The 27087-nt window shown below is 41.3% G+C and overlaps 1 protein-coding gene across 3 annotated transcripts in view; it reads left to right on the top strand.

Annotated features, from left to right (window-relative positions):
• Positions 1–5480: 5480 nt before the first annotated feature.
• sema5a (sema domain, seven thrombospondin repeats (type 1 and type 1-like), transmembrane domain (TM) and short cytoplasmic domain, (semaphorin) 5A) overlaps positions 5481–27087 on the top strand; it is a 174088-nt gene continuing 152481 nt past the window's right edge. The window contains exon 1 of one of the 3 annotated variants that reach the window (XM_026179439.1): positions 5481–5779. The gene's annotated coding sequence lies outside the window, so the exon portion shown is untranslated. Of the gene's footprint in view, positions 5780–23155; positions 23710–27087 lie in introns of those variants that run through there. The other 2 variants (XR_003273311.1, XM_026179438.1) reach the window with 2 other exon arrangements.

The following is a 27087-nucleotide window of genomic DNA, read 5'->3' as shown; positions in this document are numbered from 1 at the left end:
CAGAGTAACTCCATCAAATTGAAACCATCTGTTTCAGTTGTATCCAAGTGCATTGCTTCTGTGTGTGAGTTAACTCGTTTTTGATGACTGTTTTAAACTGCGCCAGAAAAAGCAACACTAAAGAAGAAAGACCCTAGTTCCTTTTCCTAACAGAGGCTCAAATACTGGACATGTGACTGGCACTTTGAGAGCTGATGACTCTTTCCCAATTATTTTGTTTTTTAATTCCATTACCCCACTTTTGTTTTTCAATTTTAAATAATATTGCTACTCGTAATCACTCTTCTCTCAACTAGAAAAGGGATTTTCTCCCTTTTCTAGTTGGGGTTAAATGTACTTTAAACAGTCATGTCAGTGCTTTCAGTTTTTCCTGTTTTGCATAATTAGCTGCAAATATGTGTTTTCGTAGGAGGGCACAAGCTAGCCACTCCAGCTTTTAAATCTTTGTATCAAGTTTCAGAGCGTCCTCTTTCGCAAATGGCATCTCATTTGATCTGAAGTGGTAGTTGAGTCTGACAAGCAGGATGTGGTTACAAAGGCTGGAAATGGTGACATTTCAGCAGCAGTGTAATTACACAATGTGACTGGTTCCATTTCGCCCTCATATCAGATCTTTTTTTCCTATCGGAGACACCAGGGAGGGGACGTTTGGGTTGCTGTAATACAGCAGTTTTAATAGTGCCACTGCATGAAGGTATAATAAGCACTGAATTCGGCGTTACAGCCACACAGCACTGTGTAACTCCTGTTTTCTGCGTCTGCTGCGGCACAATTTAACATTCGCTGTTATTGAATATTTGAAAGTTTTGTGACCGTATGAAGCATGAGTAAAAATTCATCATCTCAAAAAGCTCAACCGAGAAGCTGTGAGAAGTACCGAAACCTTTTTTTTTTTTCCTCTTCCATAAAGGGAGTTTCAGGAAGGTTAAGATTATAATCTTTTTTTTATGATTTTTTTAAACAGCTGACTAAAGTCAAAGTCCTGCCCACAAAAAAAAAAAAAACACCTTGCTGCTTCCTAACATTACAGCTCATTCTATGATCAGCGTGAGCCCCATGTTTAGAGGTGATTTATGTTTTCTCCTGTCGGATGTTATGGTTGAACAGTTTGTTTGTAGTTTATTTTGGTGCATAGTTCTATTATATTTAAGGTGAGGGAAACATTTATCCGGTGGATATCCCTAAACTGAGCAGCTCAGTTCGGGACAAGTGTGTATGATTTCCTGTTTCCTTAAGCTGTCTTCTCTGTTCCTTCCAGAGGACGACCTGAAGCCCCCTCCCTACAGCGAGTGTGCCCAAGGCGACGTGCCCGACGCCCCGCAGCCCTGCCATAACACTCTTCGTATTTCTGAGGGAGGAGACTCCACTAGCGTAAATGAAGCCCCGCCCCCCTACACAGCATCTCCCCCTACACAAGTCAGCCAACAGGACGGCGCTGTAAGTCACAGCGGGTCCACTTAATCAATCCCTGATGCCAGTTTGCCTTTTCCATGCACTGCCTTCCTACGTTCAACCTCAGTGATTGTTGCCAGCCTAACTCTCACAGGAGAGCAAATGTTTATTTGGATGTTTGTGCGTGTATATGAGTGTGTGTGTGTGCATATGTTTGTTGTTTTGTTTTTTTTTTTACTTTGTGTTGTTTAAAAAAAAAAAAAAAGTGGTCATCTGATGAGTTTGGCAATAACAGATGACTTCAGTGAGCCTGTGTGCCTCAGTCAGGACTGCCTTCCAGCTAGGATGAAAATAATCCCCTTGACCTCTGAGTTTCAAGGGTATCAGTGGAGCCACAGATGAGCGAGAGAGACTTTTAAAGTGTGCTCTGTTTTATAAAGGGTTTCTCTGAGGCCACCTTCTTTCACAGAACTAAAATAGTTGATCAGTCTCAAAATCAAACAGATGCTTTAGTTTTTGTTCCAGATGCTATGAAGCATAATATGTGGGGCACGGCTTCATATTTGTGTCCGTCTGTAGACGCTGTTCTGAAACACAGTAAGCGAGTAACAGCCTTCCATACAAATTCACAGTGTAGACAATCTAATTATATTTCAGAGGAACTTTGCTATGTATAGCACATGTGCATAATAAATACTTTCAACTCCAAACTGTGTTTACTCAGTGCTTCATTATGAGTGCACTTGAGTGCTATTTGATAACAAATGCACCAATTGTCTTAGATAATTACCCCATTATCCCGTGTGTTTTTTTTATTGTGGTGATTATACCGGGACGTTAGACAGTTCAAGTGACTATTACCCTGAGAATGGGATTGAGCGAGGGCGAACAGAAAAGGGGAACAAGTGGATGAAATAAATGTACGCTGGCAGTAGAAAAGATACGGAGCGAGTGGTCGTAATCGGTGTAGCTGCTGGGTTCTTTCTGCTGCTCATCATTATTATCTCCTATACACCAGATTGCAAATAGTGTAAACATGAATTCTTCTTCTGTTAAAAGTTGGAAAATTGGACAATCGCTTTTGTTCAATGGGTTGAGAGAAATGCAAATGTGTCTTATGTAGATGTAAATCCAGCTGGAGGATGATCAAAATCATTGTAGTGAATTGTAATTCTCATTTAAATATGTCTTCAAATGAAAACGTGTAACAACCCTAGAAAAACACTCACAGGGCTACGAGCAAAGGCTCAAAACATTCTTGGATGTGAAGGCTGCTTTTTGTGGTTTTTAGAAGTCACCAAAACTGAGCTGTCACTTTTTTCTTCTCTTTTTTTCTTTGTGAAAAGAAAACGAACCAAAAAATTATTATTATTATTTTTTTTTTAAACAGTTCTGTTTCTGATCATTTTTACCTCTGCCACAGGGTGGTAGAGTTCAGCTGTTTTACATATATGTTTTCTTCTGTTGCAATTTTTCAAATACTATTTCTTTGTAAATTTTGTTTTTGTTCTTTTCTCTTTTTTTTCCTGTCACTGCATTTCAGTTAATCCAGAAATAACACTGTACTCCCAAATAATCCATTTTACGTGTTTGTTTAATCAGTCTGTGTGTAGTTTCTGACCATTAAGGGGGCGGGGCGTGAGAAATCTAGAAAAACTGAATGAATTTTAAATGTTTTCTGGACTTTTGGGTAAACGGGGTCTGTTCGGAGAATCACATGTGATGTACTTTAATGGTAATTCTTTGTATTGTGATGACAAATCGTCCGACGCTGATGCGTTTTTACCAAATTTACCTGTGTTGGTTTTACAATCTGGAGGATGTAACGGAGAAGCTCCGAGGTGCAAATCTGAATGTGGGCTTGAAATGGCATCTTTTGTATGGCGGCAGCATGATGACGATTGACGACCTGAGTGTTACGAGGCTTCTGTCCGTACTGTGTCCTGTTTGTTCACTTCACGTTCATTCCCATTGTGGGCAACATATCAGATGTCCCCACTTAGTAGCTTTGCAAGTCGAGGGGAATTAATTATTTTTTCTGCTTTGGGAGAAATGCATCTTCTGTATTAAATTGTTGTTATACAAAATATTGTCAGTTTCATTTTCTCATGTTTGAGGTCACCCCTGGGCTGCACAGCAGAAGAGCAACACTCACTGGTTCGAAAATACAACACAATCACTTTCTAATATACACTTTGGTCTCTGAAGTCTCCACTGTCTTTAAAATCTGCACCTGCACTTTGTAATGCAGATTTTTCCAAACCAGGGAGCTATCACGTTATTGCCCTTTTCTTTTCTTTCTTCCAAACATTGAAAAGCTCTATCTGTAGCTAGAGAATTAAATGTAGCTGCTAGTAGCTTCTTGTATTCGCTACGACAATGAAATCATTCTTTTGCTCCCTTTAGGGTCACCACAGAGGATCATCTGCCTCCACCTCACCCTAGCATCTTTCTCTGTCACACCAACCCCTCTGTATATCCTCCCTTATGACATGCATGAATGACCTCTGTGGTTTTCCTCTTTTACTCCTGCCTGGCAGCTCCATCATTAACAACACTTGTCTAAAATATCCACAATCCCTCATCTGCACCTACAAACGCTCAACCTGAGCAGCCCCTCTGATGTTTCTTGTCCATTCTTCTCACTCCCAGTGAAAATCTTAACATCTTCATACAGAATTCACATTTCCTCATGTTACAAACTTATTCCAAGATGGATTATTTTATCATTTTTTATCTCAGAATTCCACACACAGTACCCTGTAATGGTAAATTGAAAGTTTTCTTGAAATTCTTGCAAATGTATTCAAAGTGAAAAACGTATAACATGTACACAAGTATTCACAGCCGATCTCTGATGCGATCCCACCTCGAGCCCATACATCACTCCAACCCCGCACCTCATACATAACGCACCTTACTTTTAAACCGACTCTGATAGACCTCATGCGAACATACAGTAGAGAATGACAGCTAAATACACATCGGCATGGCACTATAGTGCTTCACCCAGTATGAACTCCTCTCATTTGTAAGGCAGTGAAAGGTTAGCCGTGGGTTCTTCCTCGCAGACTGCTGTTTTCCTCACCGCATTGGAAGTTCTGAAAAACGAACTAGGTACTGAGAAATCCGTGCAGCCAAGTGTAAAAAGGCACTATTTAAAGAGTTTTTTTCTTCTGTCACAGACATGTTTCTTGTGCTCATTATGTCAAAGTAATTCCAGCACAAAAGGAAAAAATATCACCAGGAAAGCAGTCTGTACTCATTCTGGCTAATATGGGGCTTCGGTGCTCTGAGTTAGTCATGTCTTTGATTCAGTGGTCCTTTAAGTGTGACCGTACCCTCATTAACCTCAGTTGAGCTGGTAAATACTTGAACCTTGTTATCAACCGATCCCTCAATGAAGTATGAACAGTGGAGGGATTATTAAATAGAATAAAAAAAGGTTAACCACATGTGAGTACATGTAGGAGCAGAACAAGCTGTGACCCCGTAAATCGCCACTAGAGGGCAGTCTCGCACCAGTGATAATGTCAGCCACATGCTTTCGAGCAGCCTGCACCTGTTGCTGAGCCCGGCGGTCTTTGAGTGCCTACAGGCTCTTGCTGGTATCCCCCCCAGTGCAGGATGATGTCTTTTATCACACGTTTAAACGGCAGAAAGCTCCACTGACTTTTGTTCCAAAGTTTTAGATTTCTGATGGAAAAAATAATTGGGCTCAGACAGGATCAATTGTAGAGCCCTCTTGTGGAATGAATGCTCAAGGACATTCATTTTTGGAGCTGCATACAAATAAGCTCAGCCTAATGTTGCATTTTCTTCAAAGAAAAGTTTATGAATCGTACTTAAAGCACATTAAATGTGGTCAATCAAAAAAGATGAGAAAAATGTATTTAAGGAAACAGCTCCCGCGACATTAAAGACTATAACCTTCGTTCACCGATTCCTGTGTTCATGCGTGACAGACCGTGTTGTGTCAGCTGTGAATAAGTTATCCAGATAAGGTGTGTGGCACTGATTTTGCTGTGCGTAATTTATGGTTTTGGGGGGAAATATTTGCATTTGGGGAAACAGGCAATAATCCATCATGTATATCGCTTTACTGGTTATCACATCCTGGTATAAACAGCTGCATAATGGAGACTGCTCTCAAGGATATTCACCGAACTGCCTTTGGAGATTACCAATGTCTTGAAGGCCATTCGAGGAACACAATAGATGGCTCAATTACCCACTGTTGTCTGTCAAAGATATATTGCGCTCCCAAGACGTGCAAGTGGATGCGGCACCTGTGAAGTGACGAGGATTTTGAGAGTAAGGTGTACGCACTGAACACGGAGAAAGCGGTGCCTTTCGAAGTCTCCGGGAGAGCACATTCCGGGCATGGGTGAGGACGGATAAGATGTCAAAAATACTTCTGTTTTTGATTTTCCACCACAGAGTTGTTTCAGATCAGGACTGCTTTTTTTCACTGTTTGAATTCTTCAGTTGCTTCAAATTCACATTACATTCCTGTGCAATGACAGTGTATCGTCGCAACTCTGAGGGAGCGTTAATGAGTTTCGCAGGTCATTTAACAGCTAACAGGTTCCTGTCTTGTGCTGAATACCTTCATCACTTTTTGTTATCCTTTTTTTTACTTGTTCATTACAGTTTATATTATGCATTAGAAAATAAGGAGTTGCACTTATTTACGGGATAACTGCCTGCGTAACTTAAGTCCTTCAGCAACTGCCAAGTGACCATCCCTTGCAGGACATGCATATCCTCTGTAACTTGTTGGAAATGAAAGTGATTTCCTGTCCCAAAGCACGGCGCACGTGTGTTTTGACATTGCTTGAAACATGTGTTCAACTTTCAGTCTTGTGCAGCAGCAGTTTAACTTAGTGTGGACCTAAATTGTTCCTCTGGTACTTTAGTGGCTCGCAGAACCAAATTTACCATTAATGTCTGTTTGCTTCCCATGTGAGAAATAAGCGGGTGAAAAACTGCGGTGCTTTCTGTTCCGTTCTACTTTATACTCCTACTGCAGTACAAATCAGTGCTGCTTCCTACTACATTTGTTTGACAGATCTAGTTACTGGCCCACAGGGATCCACTAAGGTAAAGTTCAAACGTGTGTTATTGCATTTAACAGAGTTCTATCCATTTTTCTCTTATATGGGATCATTTAATAAACAATAATGTCTGTCATGCAAGAGTTAATGAAACCCCTATTAAATCACACGGCTCTTGCTCAATCTTCATTTGGGGTGAGAGGAACACAGGAGTAGGGAGCTTATCTCCAGGAAAAACCCTGATCTTTTCATTAAACCTGGGATTTGCTTCTGCCCTTTTGGACACAGAGATTATGAGAACTGATGTTGCTTGTTCAGATAGAAAATACCCCAGAAGGATATTTAGACCCTGTGATTATCCAGCAGTTTATCATTATATTGTCATGATTTAGCGGACGAAAACAAGACACCCTGAATAAGTTTATGTTTCAAAGCATTGCTGCCCGTAACAGCTTTCATCTCCATCAGGTGGCAAAAGCATGATAAGCAGGTTGATTGTGTCTCCTTGGCCCCACAAATATAGATATGATCTAGAGGGCAGAGACATGCCTGCTCCTGTCTGTGATGACAGGATAAGTGAGGATGTCTGAATGTCAGGCAGGAAGGATGAGAACTCGGTGCAGACATGCATGTGTCTCGGTGTAATGATATAGCAGTCAACAAGGTAGGGTTTTTTATGTTAAGGATTTATTGTACCTCCTGGATATAATCATCATTCTTTCTTCAGGACCTCTTCTTGATGGCTGCACAGTGCTTAACAGTACTTACAAAATGTGCAAGCAGTGCAGCCTTCCCCAGAGGTAATTTGTTAGTAACCAGAGCCGGTATATTTTGCATTTTTAATCCCAGAAATATTATCCGAAAGGAAAGTTGTCATCCAGGCAAGTGAGTTTGTGACATATAGGCTACCCACCGCCGGTTTCATCAGAACCAGGAAAGGTGAAAATGAGAGATTCTCTCTTCTTGGAGGACCTGCAGCTCTCCCCGGCACTGGCTTGTGAAGGAAACCATTCATCTAGCCCACTGCCGTTCCTTCAGCACTGTCAAATTTCAGCTGAGAGCGGGCGCAGAAACTGTTTGGAAACATCTCCCTGACTTGCAGTAATGCAGTAATTCTTATCGGGATTCGCTGTTCCAAAGTGTTGGGTTTGCCCTTGAGCATATTGGATTTGACGTGACGTGCATTGCTGACTTGCTTTGAAACTACGATGAATTGAAGACGTGTGTCAGCTCCTTGCAAACAATGCTTCTCCACTTGTGCAGTTTATGGAAAAACTTAAAAAGGAGCAGGTGCAGACCAGATTGAATGCTTTTTTTTTTTTTAGCTGTCAGAGGAGCAGACATAGATCTGCAATACACAGAAGCAATGAGGGAAAGAGCAGAGACACTGAGAAGTCTAGAAGTCTGCAAATCCTACTCAGTGCTCTGAGTTCTTCCAACCTTTGACCTTATGTTAATTTCACCTACAGCCTGCTGGGCCTCAGTGATTACCTGCTGTCCCAAACAACAAAATCCAAGTTCCTCTGTAGAAAATGACGCCTTCTGTCTGGTGCCAAAGGAACTGTTGTTCCCCGTTTATCAGCTTAGTGAAAATTTACATTTTAATTGAATCCTGATGTTTGAGCCAAACTATACTTACTGAGTTACTGGAGCCCCTTCAGAGAAACGACTTACAGGCTTGAAGTGCAAGTGCAGCGAAGATGACGGGCAGTCAGAGCCGCTCACATCAACTATGCAGAATTTAACTTCATGTGCCAAGATAGCTCATTCTGCCGTCACCAGGAATATCTTTGGCTTTAGTGTGTGTGGGAAAAATCACAAAACTCCAGCTGGACTTTGTGCGTGTGCATATTTACCCATCAGCTTGTATGTGTTTTAATGAGTTTGAATGTGCCAGGATTTTCATGCTTGCCAGGGGTGTACATGGAACGTGTGTAAAAACAGAGGGGAATTAGAGGTGGGCTTAGGACTGTGTAAGTATGTGCATGCGTGTGTGTGTGTGTGTGTGTGTGTGAGGGTGTTGTCTGTGTTCTCAGATCACTCACAGATCAGCGCTCTAACATACTAATTAGGATGGACGCGTCCACTCCTACTCTGTCTTTGATCTGGTTGTGTTGCCCAACTGTGCTGATGTGCGATACTCAGTCTAATAAGACACGAGATAAAAAGATATGATTCATCAGCACCTGTCTGTGTTTGCTCGACCTTTTGCATCCATTTAGAATATTATATTAGACAGCGGTGGGGGTGTGAGCTGTGCGCCTGTAGCTGACAGAACAAAACCCATAGGTCTCATAATGTGGGACATGACAAAGAAAACAGAAATAATGTAGAAGCTGAAACCAGCAGCAGCGCAGTATTCACGCTTGACCAAACCAAGACTGAGCAGAGACTGGTGAGACTATGATATTGTACTTATCAAGCTATTATTACCTTTGGTATAATGATAATAATAGCTTAATACCTTTGTATAGCACTTGTCAACATACAGAGTTACAAAGCGCTTCACAGTTTGAATAAAATCCACAAACAAAAAAACTAAACTGAAATGAGCAAACCCACTCTGGGAACTAACAGAAATCAAACTGAACTAAAAAACTAAATTAAAATGAAATTTAAAAAAATCTAGAATGGAAATCTAAAACTATAATAACTCGAGCACAGTGCTGTAACAGGATGCCTCCTCTGTCATTAACATCAGCATGAAAACTGTGTACAGGGAGCTTCACCACATGCGTTTGCATGGATGAGCAGCTCCTAGCAGGGGCGCTTCTGGAGTTTTTTCATAGGGGTGGCCATGTGGGGGCCACTAAAAATATTGGGGTTGCACACAAAAAACATAATGTTCAGTTTTGTTATGCAGATGTCAAATATTACTTTACTTAAAAAATATGCAACAACGAGAGAAAGAAAATTTCCTGTTATTAAAGTTGATATCACTGAAAATAGGTACATATGAAAACCAAATAAGATTTTGAAATTGATAATTATATGTTTGAATTGATTGATTGATTGATTGATTGATTGATTGATTGATTGATTGATTGATTGATTGATTGATTGATTGATTGATTGATTGATTGATTGATTGATTGATTGACTGGAAGTCCCAGCCATCACTTTAATGATTCTCAGCAGAGCTGAGCAGAACAGCAGCTTACGATTCACTCTCGCCAATGAGCTAAAACCAAAACCAGTACTAAAACCAAACGACGAGCTGCAGTATGGAAGTTATTTGTTCTTTTTATCTTTTTGTCTTTTATCCATGGTGTAATTTTTTGTAAATGGTCTGCATTTATAGGAACTACAAAGCACTTTACATTGTTTTTTTTCCCCCTTTACCTATCCACATACTGATGGCAGTACAGTGCAACTCAACCTGGTGTTGAGTGCCTTGCCCATGGACACTTCAGCATATGGAAGGGCTTAGGAATTAAGCTTGGGTCATTGATGACGAGCCCCTGGGTCATCATCAATGACCCAGAGGCTCAGTGATGATGATGATCAAGACATCCCAAAGAAGCGTCAATCTGCTGCCTGAGCTAAAGCCGCCCCTCCTACTGACCAGTTTCAGTCTTGAAGTAAATGGTTGGAGTAAACCTTTCTGAATCAAGAAGATGGCTTCTGTTTGAAAACACTCTTTCTTCCCAACACCAGTCTTTAGATTAGTTTAGTATATTACTAAAGTGTTTCATTACACAAAGAACCCAATAAAGGACTATACATACTCTCATATGGACGGAAGCGCAGCCCATTAAAAAGCAATTAAAATGCTGATTTCATTTGTTATTATTATATGAATGCCCGAATGAGGCACCTGCAGGCTTCTTCCAAGTGCTATGCATTGTAACCAGATAGTGATTAACTTATGCATTATCCTGCTGATAAAGACAAACTGAAAAGTCAAGAGCATAAATAGAGAGACAGTTTTGCAAAAGAAGTCATTAAGATTCTAACTAATTACACCTAGTCTGACCTTCCAGTCCCATTACTTCAGCTGGAACAAATAGACTTTCTCATCTATTGCCCTTACCTCGTGCTTTCGGGGGCAAGGGGAAAAATTTGTGGCAATAGATGGGAGCTGCGACATTGTAACTTAAGGAGATTATGCTTTGGCGTGACACTAGAAAATGTTATCATTTTAACAGAAAGCAGATAAGAGTTAATTAACTGATAATGGCTCTCTATTCACAGAGATAAAAGCCAGTGCATTGAAATGAAAGGGTGGGAGTCGAAGAGAAAAATGGACGTTCTGTAAATCTCAAAGAAAACGCAGCTAATTTTATTCCTCCTGATTAAGTTTCACATTGGGATGGCATGAATGCTGAGTAATCTTTTTCACAGCTGCCACAACAATGACCTAAACCGAGGAGTATGAATTTAATCAGGTCTATTTCTATACAAATTGCATTACGAGTTTCATGGAGAAAACACTACACCTGTCATATCAGAGCCTTTGATCGCACGATGATGACCTCTTTTTTTCTTCTGGATCTCTGCTTTCTGGCACGCAGCATAATACAACAAAGCAAATCAATAACAGCATCACCATGAAATTTAAAAAAAGAAAATGCTTGGGGAAAAGTCCGCTTAACAAGAAGGCGAAAAAAACCCTACAAATCTTCCTCGATGTATGCAATGTCTTTGATCAACTTTCCAGCTGGGCAAGTTAGGGCTTTTATCAGCCGTATCCTCAGCTCCCACAGATGAGAAACAATGTGCTTTATTCCATTACACTGTAAATCCAATCTCATGCTTCACGCTCTGTAGAAGAGTAGCAGGAAGAGCGAATGGATGAGATGACATGGGGAAATGTTGACACCAATCCCCACAATCCCTAAGGCAACACCAGTCGGTCATTAGGATACCTTTGAGGGATTCTCAGCAATTAACCAATCAATTAAGGGTTTGATGGGGCTCCATGTAGCCATTATGCTAATGCACATGTTGCTGAAGTGAGAAGCGCACGCCTCGCTCGACAAAGTGCCAAAGTCTGGCTGTTTATTCCTTTGTTGCCTTTTCCAGCCGAGAGGTCACACTTGGGAAATCAGTGGCCTTCCTGAGGGAAAGATTTCAAGTACACAATTAAGAAATAATTAGCTTTTGCCACTTGAAATGTAGACTTGTGCACATAAATTCTGATATGTTATCACCACTGAGGGCAATGTAACACACTCTGATCTTATAAGAGCAAATGAAAATTTCTGAAAATGACTGGACTGAGAATGTCTCTAAAAGCTCCGCATTGCTGCAGCTGACTCTCCCAGACATCTGATGAATGCCAAATTATTAATGAATGGGGAGAAATGTGATATTTAGCTCTTTAAATCTCTTCCAAACAGCCTTTAATATTCACTGATCGATCGCTTGCATGATTCAAATGAAGATATAATGCCTTTAAAAAGGTTTTTATATGTAGTGGAACCTATATGTTTGCGCTTGCTTGTTCATCCCCTGGCACCAGTTAGCTAAATGTTTCACATATGGAACTGTCACCGTTAGGTGTTGAACACTGTTGGGTGCTGAGGAAGCTGATGCATGACTAATTGCTGTTGAAGCTGTTCTCGCTACAATGTATCGCTTTAAAAGATGTCATTTTGAATATTGCAAGACGAAATCTGGTTTAATCCCTGCAAACTGTAAGTATTATCTAATTTAAAGTCAATAAATAAAAACAGACATTTTGCTGAACTGGCTCTTATAGAAGCAAATCTCGTGAATGTCAAAGACAGAGGTGCGAAACATAAGGCCTGAGGGCCAAAATTGGCCCAGCAAAGACTCCAATCCGACCAACTAGACAACTTTGAAAAATGTGATGTTGGCATAAATTTTTAGACTTTTAAATGTATTTTGGTTACTTTTACTGCTTTTCCCATTGATAATGACCTCTCCCATGGCCTCTACATCAAAGTAATGAAGGTGGGCATGAAGCTTCTGTAATTTTACACATTACACAGGGATATGCAGACAAAACCGCGAGATATTTTTGAAATGACACTTGTTGCTTATTATCAGATATCTTAAGGAATAAGTGTGTACTTAAACTTCTTCTTTCACCAACAGGAAAGTTTCACTGGTCCGGTTCGCTTAAGATTAAACTGGGTTGTATGTGGCCCTTGATGTGAAATGAGTTCCCTCCCATCTCTGGTCATAAAGAAATTGACACACTTCTAGGCATGCACATCAGGTTCAGAAAGTCTGGACTCTTTATCTGACTATGTTTGCTTTGCTTTGAGTCCATGGTGAAAGCATGGTCTGTCTAGAAATAGCAGTCAGGATGAGATGTGTGGAGGTGCATGGGAAGATGATGTTGATGGGTCTCAAGCCAGTTCCAGTTAAGGTTTTTAAATTTGATCTCATTTTTACCTTTTTGATCGTACCTCATATGGCGAGTTGGCAAGGTAAGATTTTTGTTGATTTGCATCTATGCAAAGATGCAAATCAACTCAGTTTCAAGCATGAAGGCGAACAGTTGATAAAGAATTTTAAAATATCATGATATATCATATCAGCTGCGACCCTCTGACAGACTGTGGATTTTCCTAATGACGCTGACAGTCAGAAATAAAGGATGAAACTGATTCAGCTGTTACACAGAGATGGATTGTGCCTGGAGAAAACAAAGGAAAACTGCAGGACTTCCTGGTAAATTCTCAAAGTATCTAATTCCAGCTATAGCTGATATTATAAAGAAGCTTGTTTTCCCACTAGTTGGTCATTACAGGCAAATATTTGTTGATGCATTTGCGTGAGTAATGCAAATACAGTGTTTTTGTTGTCTGCAGTGTTCTTTTAAAGTTCAATTCAATAAAAGAAAAAGACAGAAAACAAAAGCAACTTTTAATTAAACCTATGCGTGAACAACAAAAGGTGCTGCAGGGAAGAATAATCCAGCCAAAAGTCCCACCAAGGAAATCTAAACAGGGAAAATAACACTGATTGAAAACAGCAACAGAGAAACAAGTGAGACATCCAGACAGAGCATACCTTGATGGGCTGACAAAGATGTAGTGAAAGCATCATGAATAAATACACATGTGGGAAACCACTGTAATGACAATCACTACATGTGTTTTTATTTGGGGGGTTTATGCTTTTGTGTGCTATTTCTGGATTTCTGGGTGCATTTATTTTGAAAATCACTGTTTTAAATGCCTGTACATATTTTAATTTCCACCTCCCTTAATTAAAGTAATAAATTACCCCTGCTGAGGAAAACAGATAGAAAATGACAGAACAGCGGGACTAACAATAGAGTGGAAGTGCTGCAAAGAACATGGAAGGGTAATGAGGGAAAACATGGAGAAGAGTGTGTTTCGCCAAACATCCAGAAGCAGTGAGCCCCAGCAGGGCATCAGTCCCAGCATTTGGTCAAGTGGAATACAAAGAAATCAGCAGAGGGATCGGGTTATGGCAAAGAGAACGTGGACCGATGTAGTGGTTGGTGACCCCTGTTTTAATGAGCTGCTCCCAGTGTGAGCACCCCACACTGGGAGGACAGGTCAGCTGTTATTCCTCCACTGTAGGCCACAAGACTATTTTAAAGACTCATCTGGACTCATTTTTAGCATTTATATTGTTGTTGATTTATTTTTATTAATCCACATGCTCTCTTGGACTCTTTGATTGCCATCCTATATTGGCTGCTCGCCATCCGATGTTTAAAAAAAAGGAACTTTTTTAAAAAAATCCCTGTTATGGTAACATAAAATGTGTGAACACAATCAGGTCAGAAAAATTGCGAGAGCAGGAAGACACAGAGCAAAAGAAAAATAAAAATAACTGCCATAATAAAAAATATAAAAGGACAAAGCAAGAAAGGTAGATAAAGAAACAGACAATGTGAAGACACAGACAGAGAAGCTCTATAAGCAGAAAGGAACTAAAAAGAAACGGGGGGAGTTTTTCACTTCCTTGAAGTGTTCCTGAATACCAGGCTTGATCACATAGATGATTTCATTATTGAACAGAGCATAGTGTCCACTTACAGTTACTCCCCCAATCTCAACAGAATATACACTTCAATCAGCCACTTTGTTAGACATAGGCTGTATGAAGCTATTGGGCTGTTTAACTGCTAGTAATTACATAATCAGCCCATCACGTAGCAACAGCCCAACAGCAACTCATTGCCATGTGAGTTTTTTCACATGGCACGTAGATGACCTGCTGAAGTTCAGAGCAAGCATCAGAATGGGAAAGAAAGCTGATTTTTAAGTGAGTTTGAACATGGCTGTTGGTGCCACACGGGCTGGTCTGAGTATTTTGGAAACTGCTGATCACCTGGGATTTTCCTGCACAGCGGTCTCTAGGGTTTACAGAGGATGATGTGAAAAGAAAATATCCAGTGAGCAGCAGTTCTTTGAGCTAAAATGTCTTGTTGATCTTCAGAGGACACCTGCTTCAACCTGATAGGAAGGTAATAGTACAGGGTTTGTACAGGTGCTTGAAATCCTTGGAAATGTTTGGATATTAATATTGCTTTTTCAAGGTTTGAAAACTGCTTGAATTTTGGATGTGGTGCTTAAAACTGCTTGAAACTGTGACTGTATTTCATTCACCACAAATAACTATCTGATTGAATAGTTTTCTTATCAGATAGAGCAGGGGTAGGCAACACCAAACCTCAAAAGCCAGTGTCCTGCAGGTTTTAGATGTGTCCTTGATCTATCACAGCTAATTCAAATAGCTAAAATTACCTCCTCAACATTTCTTGAAGTGCTCCAGAGGCCTGATAATGAACTAATAGTTTGATTCAGGTGTGTTGAACCGAGGTGATATCTAAAACTTGCAGGACACTGGCCCTTGAGCCCCACTACCCCTGAGATAGACTTTGCAAGTTTTTTATTTCTCTAACAGCAAAATTTCAACGCTTGGGATGCCTTGCACATCTGCATGTCAGTCCGTTTCAATTGAGGCCTGTGAGGCACTATCAGCCACTGAGACAATAGACAAATTTATGTGTTTTCATCTATGAATATTTCATATTTTAGGGCTGTCCGTTTATTTAAAGGAGATGAACAATATATAATATCAATATAATAATATCACAGATGATAGTTTAAATAAATAAACTGATTTTAGATGGAAGCTTTAGAGTATGTCATCTGTTCAAAGCCTCTCCCGGTCAGTGTTATTGTCCATGTCTGTCTTAGTGTACATGATATTATTAGCATAAACACTTTAAAGGCCCAGACAGCAATGTAGTTAAACATCTTACAGTTAGTTTTATTAGGAATTAACTTTAAAAAAAAAAGTCTCCTATGTTTTGCGTCATTTAGGAAATAGGCATCAATATCTGATTGGAAGACTTATTAATTTGCCTTGCTGTATTTTTTTGTGGTGTTTAGTGCAGTTTTCTTGTTTTGTGGGGTTGTTGGTTTTTTTTCAACAGGAGATGAAAATCTTTCTTTAGTTGGTTTGTTCACATTTGCACATCATAATTTTTAAGTGAAATGTGTGTTTTGAGTGTATACACTTTATGCATATAAGCCTTTTCCTTTTACAGCATTTTGTGTGGTGCGTTTTTCAATGTTTTAACAAAAGGGGAACAAAGGTGTTTAAGTCAACCTACGAATGATTTGTAATGCAAATTGAATTCTTTTTGCATTTTCATGCATTAATGGACCTTGAAAGTGCTTAAAAAGTGCTTGAATTTAACCCTGAAAAAGGTGTATGAACCCTGAATAATAACTCATATAACTACTTGTTACAACCAAGGTATGCAGAAGAGTATCTCTGGATACCCAAGTCACCAAGCCTTAAAGCAGATAGGCTTCATCATACCTGTCAGCTAAAAACAGGAAACAGAAGCTAAAATTGGCCACAATATGGGCAACAGGAAACTGAAAAGAAGTTTCCTGGACAGAATCTCAATTTCTGCTGCAACATTCAGATGGCAGAATCAGAATTTGACGTAACACAAAAGCACGAGTCCATCCTGCCTTACATCAGCGGCTTAAGCTGCTGCTGGTGTAATAGTGTCTGGGATATTTTCTTGGCACACTTCAGGCTCCTTAGCATCAATCATTTAAATGTCACAGGCTACCTGAGTATTGTTGCTGTCCATGTCCATTATGACCAAAGTGTCACCACAGTGGATCTTCTGATGGTTTCTTCCAGCAGGATAACACACCATGTCAGCAAGCTTAAATCACCTCAAGCTGCTTTCTTGTACATGGCAATGAGTTCATTCACTGTACACAAATGGCTTTGATATGAGAGCAGCTTTAGGATGCGGTGGAACAGAGTCACATCGTGGCTGTGAATGACAAATCTGCAGCAACTGTGTGATGCTTTCTCGTCAATATGGACCAAAATCTCTGAGGAATATTTCCAGGATTTTGTTGAATCCATGCCATGAAGAATTAAAGCAGTTCTGACGACAAAAGCGAGTCCAACCTGGTACTAGCAAGGTCTACCTAATAAAGTATCCACTGGGTGTACTGGTCTTAAAAATAATCTTGCACATAATATAAATTCTTTCTTTTTTTCTTTTCCTATTTAGCACAAAACTGTGCAGCAGTCTGACCAGCACCATCAAAAGAGCGTTGGTAGTCTCTTGTTCTTAGAATTCTTCCTTTCGGGGACATTTACTTCATATTAACTTCCTCCATATAGTTTATCTAGCATTGCCTGACTGAAGTGCTCAGACATTTACTTTCATCTTGTCCAAAGGCATACCTCAAAGATGGGAAAAGGTGAAAGTGACTCTGGGGGGAGGGCATGTTCAAAGCCAAAGCAAAAGAGTTTCTTCCTTTTTGCCGAATGGCCTAAATTTCTTAAAAACAAGCAAGTGCTTCCATCTTATAATGCCGTTTTGACGGCTCCGGCTCTACTGCGCGAGGACAGCTAGACTCTCCCGAGCTCATTTTTCCCATCAGTAGGCAAAGCAGCTCCTAAGACAACTTCAGAGAGAAGACTTTCTGAACAAGCTCACGGTTAAATCACCATCTCAGCATTACACTTGCATCTCAGCTAATAAATGGAAAAATAGATATTTCACTCTACCTCCTACACACATCCTGGTGCAGCTCTGACTTCTAGCCTCTAAATGGAAAGCTGACAGTAATTAAAATGATTTTGTTTGTCCAATGTGGGGTAAAAACAATTACCCAAAAACCCCTTTGCCTGTCAAAAAAAGTTCATTGTTATGAGCAAGCTCCTACAAGAGATGATGGATGTCTGAATTTCCAGTAATGCCTCCTTTCTAATGAGTTCCCCTGCCATATTGCAGGCTCATTATAAAAAATACAGGATCTTTATTGCTGAGAATAATAAGAAACGATAATATCCCAGTAATGACTTTGATGATTATCGGTTAAAGCCAGTTTTGATCGCTGTTGTCAGCCTTGCTGGTTATTTTCTCTTCTTTAATGGGCCAGTTTATGAAAGTCAGAGTTGGCTGAAGATGCAGATATCAGCTCTGTAATAGGCAAAGACAGTGATGTGTTTCATTCACCGTAAGCGTGCATATTTTAGGGCAACTTAAACATCTCTTGCAAATCTTTTCAATTTCCTCAGTCTGTGTTTAACGTTTAGTCCAGCAAACTGTGAAAAGCCTGACATACTTTTTGGATTTTTATGTTTCCTCTGCAGACACATAAATCATGTTTCCTAAACTCTGGAGATTAAAAAAAGGAAAAAAGTGCACTGTAGCGAGAAGACCAATCTCGGTTTCCTGTGCATACCTGCTTGGAGTGCATCACGGTCACACAAACCTGCACAAAGGCAGAAAGCATATCGGGGACACCTGAAAATATGTGCACGACTGTAAACGTGTCGTGTTTATGTATGTAATATAACTGTGCGATGCCTGCACCCTGAGTTGATGCGTAGCCATGCTTGGATGGATGTGTGCATTGAGAGAACAGACAGCACCATGCAGTGAGAGGCCAGTGAAGTCACCCTGAAATACAAGATAGCGTTGAAAGAAACAAATTGCTTCTGCCGAGTTAGAAATTGGAGGATTTATTCCAGTTTCCGGAGACGGTTCGGTCAGTATTGGTGAAGAATCACTCTGGTCCCACGAGGCCCTGAAGCAGCAGCGTACAGTGCATTTGTCTGCTTAATCTGAGGTAGCACTGCCCATGTAAACATCACCTAAAAATGTGGTGGAAAAAGCTGGAGGAGTGGCTCTGACTGCAGACGACGATGTACGTTTAAAGATGACCATAGAAAGTTTTGCGCACACATGGTAGAGACTATAGGGTGATCCCACTGCACAGACACATTAACAAGTCATTACAAATGAAATCTGAATTTTTAACTGCGCGTTATTCCCCTTTTAACTCCACGTCTGCCTTCAGAAGATTACAATGCACGGGAGATGGCGGTAGTTTTCCCCACTGTGGCTTCTCCGGATTATACGTGCCTTTAGTACTTACATAAGTGGCTTTATTTTTCTATCCATTTAGCCATGGGTAGCTTTCCCTAGTCTATCTCCACTTAAATTGCCTTTGGGTCTTCAAAATTACTGACTGGGAATAAAATACCTTCTTAAGACAGACAAAAATCAGCACATTGCTCTCTCTAGTGGGAATGGCAAACATCGTGTCCACCAGTCACATATATAATTGTTCTCTACGGCCTCGGTCTCTCCATTTTGACATTAATTAATCTGAAGCAATCTCCAAACTGCCCATGGGGCCAAGACCTCGTGCCTCCAAACCTTCAATTCCCATGATTGAATTTCACAGAGTTCATCTCTCCAGCCCTTAACTTTGCCACCTCACTAATGGTGATGGAGGAGGAGAAAAAAAAAAGAAAGGATACTAAAAAAAAGAAGAATAGGGAAGAAAAAAAACTTTCACTATCAGCCTTATTCTTTTTGCTATCCATCATGGGCCATAGAGGGGAGGACAAAGACAAATACAGCCAGCCAGAACCTCAGCAGAGAGCGAGAAGGATGACCCTCTTGGACTCTGGTGCTGCATTTCATTATCTCACCAAGTTCATTCATTCACTACCTTTGGACGGATTTGGCTCTTATAAACACTCCATCATACCGCTGCACTGCATTGTAGCAGGCTGATGAGACCAGGGCAGAACTACAAGGGTCAGATAAAGATGGAGTAAACGTTCATAATGATGTTATAAGTGAGAAAACAGAGTATAAAGCTCAATCAGGGGAGCGCTATATTTACCTCAGTCACAACTTGTTTGAACCATGCTAATGTTAATGCGACTGTGGTAGCGTTTGGAGCTAATTGCTAACATCAGCATGCTTATACCTTGTAGTTTTTCATGCGTAGCACCATCAGACAATAAGGCTAAAGGCCGTCCATAAGAGGAACGATGGGTATTTAGACAATAAAGAGCCAGTATAAAGAGGCATGTTTTAAAAGAGGAGGGTTACCCAAGCTAAAACAGCTTAGGGGTGGTACTCTGTTTAAGATGGCTTAAACAGCTGAATAAAAATGAAGGTGCACTGCAAGAGATGAATAGAAAGTACTTCATAAAGCCAGTGGCAAAAACTCCCTCCTTGGTCATAATTTCAAAAACACTCCAAGTGACAATGCTAACGTCTAAATTTTGCTCGTTAACATGATAATATTTGCCGGTACTAAAAAGTAAAGTCATTATTTTTGCAAGCATTCAGTCTGAAACCAAACTACTGCACCAGTAAAACCTTTTCGTCTGATGGTGGTACTATGTGGGAAGTGAAAATGATCACCAGGAATGCTTTAATTCATCTGATGAGAACGTAAATGTCAGCAAATTTCATTTAATACATGTTCTCGAGGGCTCACCCGCTGAACTGATCGTCTTGGAACGTCTTCACCAACTCTAGGCTAATATTTCTCCTCTGCTAAGAGAATTCACAGAATCAGTAAAAACTAACCTCCTGGTGGCGCTAGAAAAGGTCAGTGGATCACTAAAGGCATTGAGATTCACCCTCTGGGTACTCTGGGTGCATGCGCTTCTATTCATAGCAATCCATCCAGTATTCTTATGAGCTATTTCAAGTCTGAACCAAGCGGTGGGCTGACAGATCAATATCGTCATCCCTACAGCATGATGTTAGCATGACTAATAATGTGTAAGGAGCTGAATAAAATAGCAGCCTACAGAAACTTAAAGCCCTTAATAATTTTACTGAGTCTGACACCTCACGGAGAGCCCTTTGCCCCGTCGCATACATACTTCCTCTGACACTCTGACAGTAACGGCATCATCGTCCAATCCTTCCTCCCATGAAGCGTGGCGGGGGAAGTAGACTTTGTGGAGTCTTGGCACTACAAGGCCCTGGATGCTGCTGCTGCAGGGGCACAGTAAGGCTGAGTAAGCCTGAGAAATCACACGGCTTTGGCCCTGCTGCAGCGTGGGATGGCTCATTGAGTCTGCAGGTATGGAGCTCAGAGTGAGGAATGACTGCAGTCTTTCACAGCTGGCCGGCTCTTCTCTCTCTCTTTCTCTCACCCTTGCTATCTTTTCATGTGCCCCCTTTTATTCCACAACTCTTCCTCTCCTGGGAAATGACCAAAACATCTTTCTTGCCTCTTACTCACACGTACGCTCAACCTCCTGAGTTCTAGCTTGACTCAGCCGCTTGTAGTCACTCTCGTATTAGCATGCGAGTGCTCCACAACATGTGAGCGCTGTTGCACTTGTGCGTGTGTTTTGTGAGTGTCCAGGCAGCTGCCAGGTTGGCTGACGGGTTGTGTTTGCGAGGTGAGAGATGACATGGGGCTTGAAACGGCAGAGAAACTGCGTGACAGATGGCCTGTGTGACAAAGTGATTTTAGGGGCTCGACTGTGGTCGGTTGAGGTTTGGCACTAATGCAGGAGCTTGGCCTGCTGTTAGTATCTCCTTCCATCAGTGTATAGAGACACACACTACAAATGGACATGCTTGCATGAAGGAAATATGACAAAAAATGAACAGACATTGCTTTTCCCTTCTGGTATTATTATTTTTTATATACATAAAAGCTGGCCTTCAGTTTCTTTCATCGTGACAATATTTTTGAACCATTATTCAGTCACATAGAAGGCTGAAATCTCCAATTCCGCAAAGAAGCTGCCAGATGAAACAATACACAAACAGCAAGCACACACACACAAATACATCCCACGAAGATCTTACATGACGGGGTGAAGTATAGGAGACTTCTTCTGTGGTTGCCTAGAAACTTGAGTGCATTTGCCTGACATCAAAACAGCAAAGCAACAAAGGTAGCCGCACACACCTCCACAAACACACACACAGAGACACAAGCTCCTGTGTAACTTTGATTCATTCTTACGCCTCCCCATCACAGGCTAATATACTCACAATCATCCATCGCCGACTCTGATGGCCCATTCAAAGACACGCCATTGTTTTTCCTTTGCTCTGAAGTTGAGCTGCAGCTCAGCGGGTTTTCGCCGTTGGCCGTGAGGGAGTAAAACATCTATTGTGCGGGAGAGCAAACCAAGCGAACTAAAAGAGAGCCTGAAATTCCTGAAGCAAAGTGAAAAAGTTCTGGAGGTCACAGCGTTTTCAGCTGATGAAAGTGCAAGCTACTGCCTCAAAGTCACTTCATTGTATCAGAGCTCAGTTTATTGTTTCATTGTATGTGTCAGTCACTACCATTGCCTTTGGCATTGCATATCTCTATCCAATCTGTTCTGATATTTTAAGAACGCAGATCTGCTCCCTTTGCATCTCGCTGTGCAGCAAGAGAACAGAAAAGGTTACCCACGCATTTCCCAGAGTTGCACAGAGGCCACTTGAAATGTAAATCTCAGCTTTACCCCCCCCCCCCATATCCCGTTGTGGGTAGCGACATTTTTATGAAAATTACCTGATTTGAATTTAGATGTGGATACAGGGGAGCAGAAGCATTCACAGAGGCATGTTCTGGTTTAACGAAGAGGCATATTAACAGGCTGTTGTCGACTCTCCAGCGTGTCTGTCAAAAAGACAGACACACTTTCAGTCACAGCCTTAAAGCTGTGTACGGCTGTTTGGGCTTTTGGAGCTTGATAGAGGGCTGCGCTCATTCACCAGGGGATAAATAGGTAATTGAACCGGAGGATGTCGCTATTAAAATATACAAAGGCGCAGACACACGCCACTGTCACTTTCTGTCTTGCTTCTCTCTTCTTTCTCTCTCTCTCTCACACACACACAGAAACAGACACACACATATCATAACCTACATGTTAAATCTTTACTTTCTGATAAGATGAATTTGCTGTTCAATGAACTTGAGAGAGCGGCGAGTGGCTTTTGTCTATCTGAAGGATTCGCACAATACTGAGCAGCTGGGTCTGATGGATATATGCATGACAGGGTTCAAACCCACTTGCAGCAAGCACCCTCTCTGCTAAAGTGTCCTTCACTAGCTCACCAGTTGTGCACATGATTGGTAGTTGACTCAAAAAATCTATAATATATGAAAAATTAAATTTAAGCCCTTTGAAGAAGGATTATATTTCCAAATGTAGCTGAACGCACCCTGAGGATTTAATGCAAATGAGTTCAATTAAAAAAAGGGAGGGAGTGCTTTTCAGATTATGACACTGACCTCTGACCTTCATGAAAGAGAAGATCTAGAGGAGATTTCCACACCTGAAAACAAGTGCATGACTAAGTAAATATGTTTAAAAAGAAAGAAAACAAAAGAAAAACTGAAGATCTTCCAAATCTGTCATCCCACTTGTAGCTCCAGCGCTCAGTGAGCTCTAGTCCTCTCCTCCACCTGCAGGACAGCTGTGCGCCGCTGCCACGTCTCTCCTCGCTGCTGCTGCTGCTGCTGGAGTGGACGCGCAAAGTGGGGGCGCAGTCCTCAGCCATCAAAACCCTGCTCGCAACCCTGCGCAGCTGTAACCGCCAGCAGCACCGGGCGCATCAGCCGCCTCCGCTCCTCCCGCTCCTCTCGCACAGGCGCTGAGCGTTTTAGCGCAAGGAAAGTTTTGCTTTTAACGCGCCGTCGTTTTTTCGCCACACAGCGGAGGCATATCGTCTGTGGCGCAGCGCGACAGTGCGTTGTCCGATTACAGATCGTGCGCCGAGGAGCCACCGGCACCAGAGCGCTCCTCCGTGGGAGCAGAGATAGCACACGGGGCTCCTCCGCCGGCACGGAGACGGCACCATCTCCGTTTAACCGAGTTTTACTGAGGTCCATTTCTGACCAGAGGCACAGCTGAAGTGAGGATATTTTCTCCTTAGCTCATATTTGCTTTCTGTCTTTTTCCTCCGCGCTGTTCTCACCGGGACAAGACACGCAGCTTCGCTCCCTACTAGATGACCGGGAGTTGGACACCTCACTTGGTAAGACATGGAAAATAAAAAGCGTTTTTTTGTTTTTTGTTTTATTTTGAGCTCTGCGCCAGTATTGATGTTATTCAGATATGCGTCTGATTTCTGCATTTCTTAACATGTTTTTCTCCTGATCACAACGGACGACTTTAACTCATCTTTAAATGACATTTTGTACTTAAATCACACGTTAACATGCGTAAAAAATCCAAACAGTATCCGGCAGGATGGGGATAGGGTTGCATGCCTTGGGGCACATGCCTGCACTTCTCCACAATGGGGTAAATAATCAGTTTTAGAAGTTTTGCATTGTGCTCTGCGACGTCTCGCCGCTTGGTGGTGCTGGCAGAGTGCGGCCATCAGCAGGTACCTCACAGCTTTCATCAGATCTTTACATCTCACACATTCGCAGCAGTGTCTGGCTTTTCGCTTTCCTCTTTCTAATATCTCGTTACAGCTGATTAGGGTTTCATATCACGATCTAATAGCTAAGCCTCTGCTTCATTCACTCCTTCCGACTTATTTTGGGAGATGCTTGGAAAATATGTGTGTCACAATTTTTAAAAAGAAAAGAAATAAGGGGGGAAAAGGGCCCAACAGTATAGCAAATGGCAGTGCACCAATCCTGAAAACATCAGTGGCTTCACAGGAGACAAGTTGTTGAATTTTCACATCCACATCTTCTTTAGTTAACCATTAAAACAAAATTTGATGTTATTCAAGGATTTATTCCACTTATTATTATTTTTCCTTATAATAAACGTCCTTGCTTTTATATGTAATGTTTTGCTCCTGCTTTAATAGAGTAAAGATTTCAATCTCTGCAGCTTTTGTTGAATTTTTCTTTCTCACCGTTTTGATTCCACAAGAATGAATGAGTGCCCTTTGAGAGACACAGATTTTCCGCAGTTTAATGCTAGTAATTTTCATTTAATCACAATAACAAGATGTGCCGAGTTTATTTCATTCTGCTGATCTCTTTGTTGAGGTATTCAAACTTTTCAGCCATGCACCTCAAATTAAATTCTGCTCACTCACACATTGCACAGCCAGAGCTGTCCTTGGAGGCTTTTTTTTTTTACCCAGGGTTTTTGTTAAACTATCAAAAAAAGAAAATAAAGAGAAGTTATTTTGCTATTGGAATAAAAGCTTCATTTTAACTTTTCTTATGTTGAAAAAAAATCAAGCAAGCAGAACTCTTCCACAAAAGCCAAACTGACATGGCATTCATCATATTCGTCAGTGAGTTGGTTAAAAAAATGAGAAAGGAGAAGTTAAATATACTGAGGGATCTGCTGTGAAGGGGGAAAAGAAGAGATGGAAAGATTTCTGCTGTCAGGAGTTTATGTATGTGGTTCTGCTGCTACCTCAATGCCCCTCATGAGCCTGTCCTTGCAGCACGTTTAGAGGGTTGCTAATCTCCAACTGTGACTATGCTGATGAGTGTACATTATAATTGTTAACTAAGTTGCTTTTCCCCAATGTTTTTCCTGGCTTGAGGCAAACACCTTTTACAAAATCGTGCACATTTTTCTCACATGTCATGTCCAGAATGTCCAACCCATGCCAAACTCTTTTCTCCATTCAGACTCGCTGTTTTTATCGGTTTTGCAAGGTTTTTTTTGGATGTCTCTTAAGTATTGACCTTAAGGATGCTGGGACTCGAATGTGCCATCACACCAGTGGAAATAAGTGACCATCATCCAGATGGAAGAATTATTCAGGCCTTTTATTAGACGCTGGAAGCTAAAGTCCCTTTGGAAAAGAAAAAGGGGAAATAAAAGAGGAAATAAGTGCTAGGAAGTTTTTGGGACAAAATTGCTGAAATGCTTGAGAAATATTGAATGGGGAGAGAGGAAAAAAGGCTCAGAGCTGTAGTCATCAGTTTAAAGAGAGAAAAAGTAAACAATTAATCGAGGAAACTGCCATTTACTTTGAAGCTTAATAAATCTTTTAAGTAACTTTTAATCCAGATTAGTGGTTCTAGCTTCTCAGATGTGAACATTTGCTGCGTTTTCTTGGTCTCTGATAAAAGTGCATTTGTTATCTTTGAGTTTTGGACGGTTGCTTGGACAAAACAGGAAAAACTGCATTTGCTAATGATCGTTTACAGGGGAAACTGTAATAAGCAGTATTTGTGGCGTGCAAAAAAAAACCCCACCACCAACTCCTGCACTGACAGAGAGACGAGCAGCAGGCTCACATGAGCCCATTGTATGTAAACTTGCTCCACATTCCAGCGTGCTGTGAGGAGCAGCATATGATTAGCCGTGATTGATATTTGTGTTGCGTGGGGAGTTTGCCTGAGCGCTGACACAGAACCCCAGCAGAAACACAGCAATTAGTCCCAGCCTGAAGATGTTCTGCGATGACTCTGGTGGTGTCGGAGCACGGTGAGACTGTGTGGTCACCGTGGAAACTGATTGAATGACAAGCCCCATTGTTGTCGACCTTTGTGATTCAACATCCCCTCGGGGGTCGAGCTCCGTTGGGAGGGAAAGCGAAAGGCATTGTCTTGCACGTGCAAACTAAACAGCCATTAGCCTCTGGCCTCTCTAAGGCCCCATTGGTTACTTATTTGTGTGACACCAGCAAGATGGGGTTTTGTTATAGTTTGTCTCTGTACACGCAGCCTCACAAAAGATGTGAGTTTATTGGGTGAGAACTGCATGGAAGGGCAGATTTGACTAATTCTCCCCAAATGGATGATTTATTGCTCCTAAGCAAGGAAACTTGGAGTCGCAAACAATAGCTGAAGTGGTTTTCTGCTCATTCCCGCTGTGCTTTGTCCTCAAGCTACCACAGGCTATTTATACATCACAACCACTTTGCCATTATCTCATCCCTCCTCCTTGGTCCTCCTGCCACTTTTGAGTTCAAGACTGTGGCAGCTCCAGAGAATCATCCCACATGTTGGATGACTGTTTAACTTTATAATTCATTTTGAGGAGAGTTCAGTGCCCGTTTGTGCCATTTCTGACCTGTCCTGACACAAAAGAGAAAGTTGCCAGGGTGAAACTAAGCATTTTTTTTCTCCTTTTCTTTCTTTTTCACTTCTGTCATTGTCAGTGATATAGCGAGATGGTGCAATGTTGCTATGGCTACTCTCAAGGTTTCCTACCGGGGATTTGAAAGGCTGTTGAGAGGAAATGAAAATGTTGGCAAAATGAAAGTTTATCAGCCACGCCACTTCTGTTCTTTAAAGGCCAAAGTGTCCTAACAGTTGCCACAGAGAGCGGAAGTTATGAAGTGGGATGCATAATGCAACCCCAAAGCATCTGTTGTTTATCCTCACAAAAGTCTACGTCTCTGTGTGCCGCACGGAGATCCGAGTCCCTTTCCGTCAAGGTCACCCGTGAAAGGTTTGACGCTTTTTAAAAAACAAACATG

This window comes from Astatotilapia calliptera, chromosome 9 (genome assembly GCF_900246225.1).
Source record: "Astatotilapia calliptera chromosome 9, fAstCal1.2, whole genome shotgun sequence".
NCBI classification, from domain to species: Eukaryota; Metazoa; Chordata; class Actinopteri; order Cichliformes; family Cichlidae; genus Astatotilapia; species Astatotilapia calliptera.
This window is presented reverse-complemented; position numbering and strand designations above follow the sequence as displayed.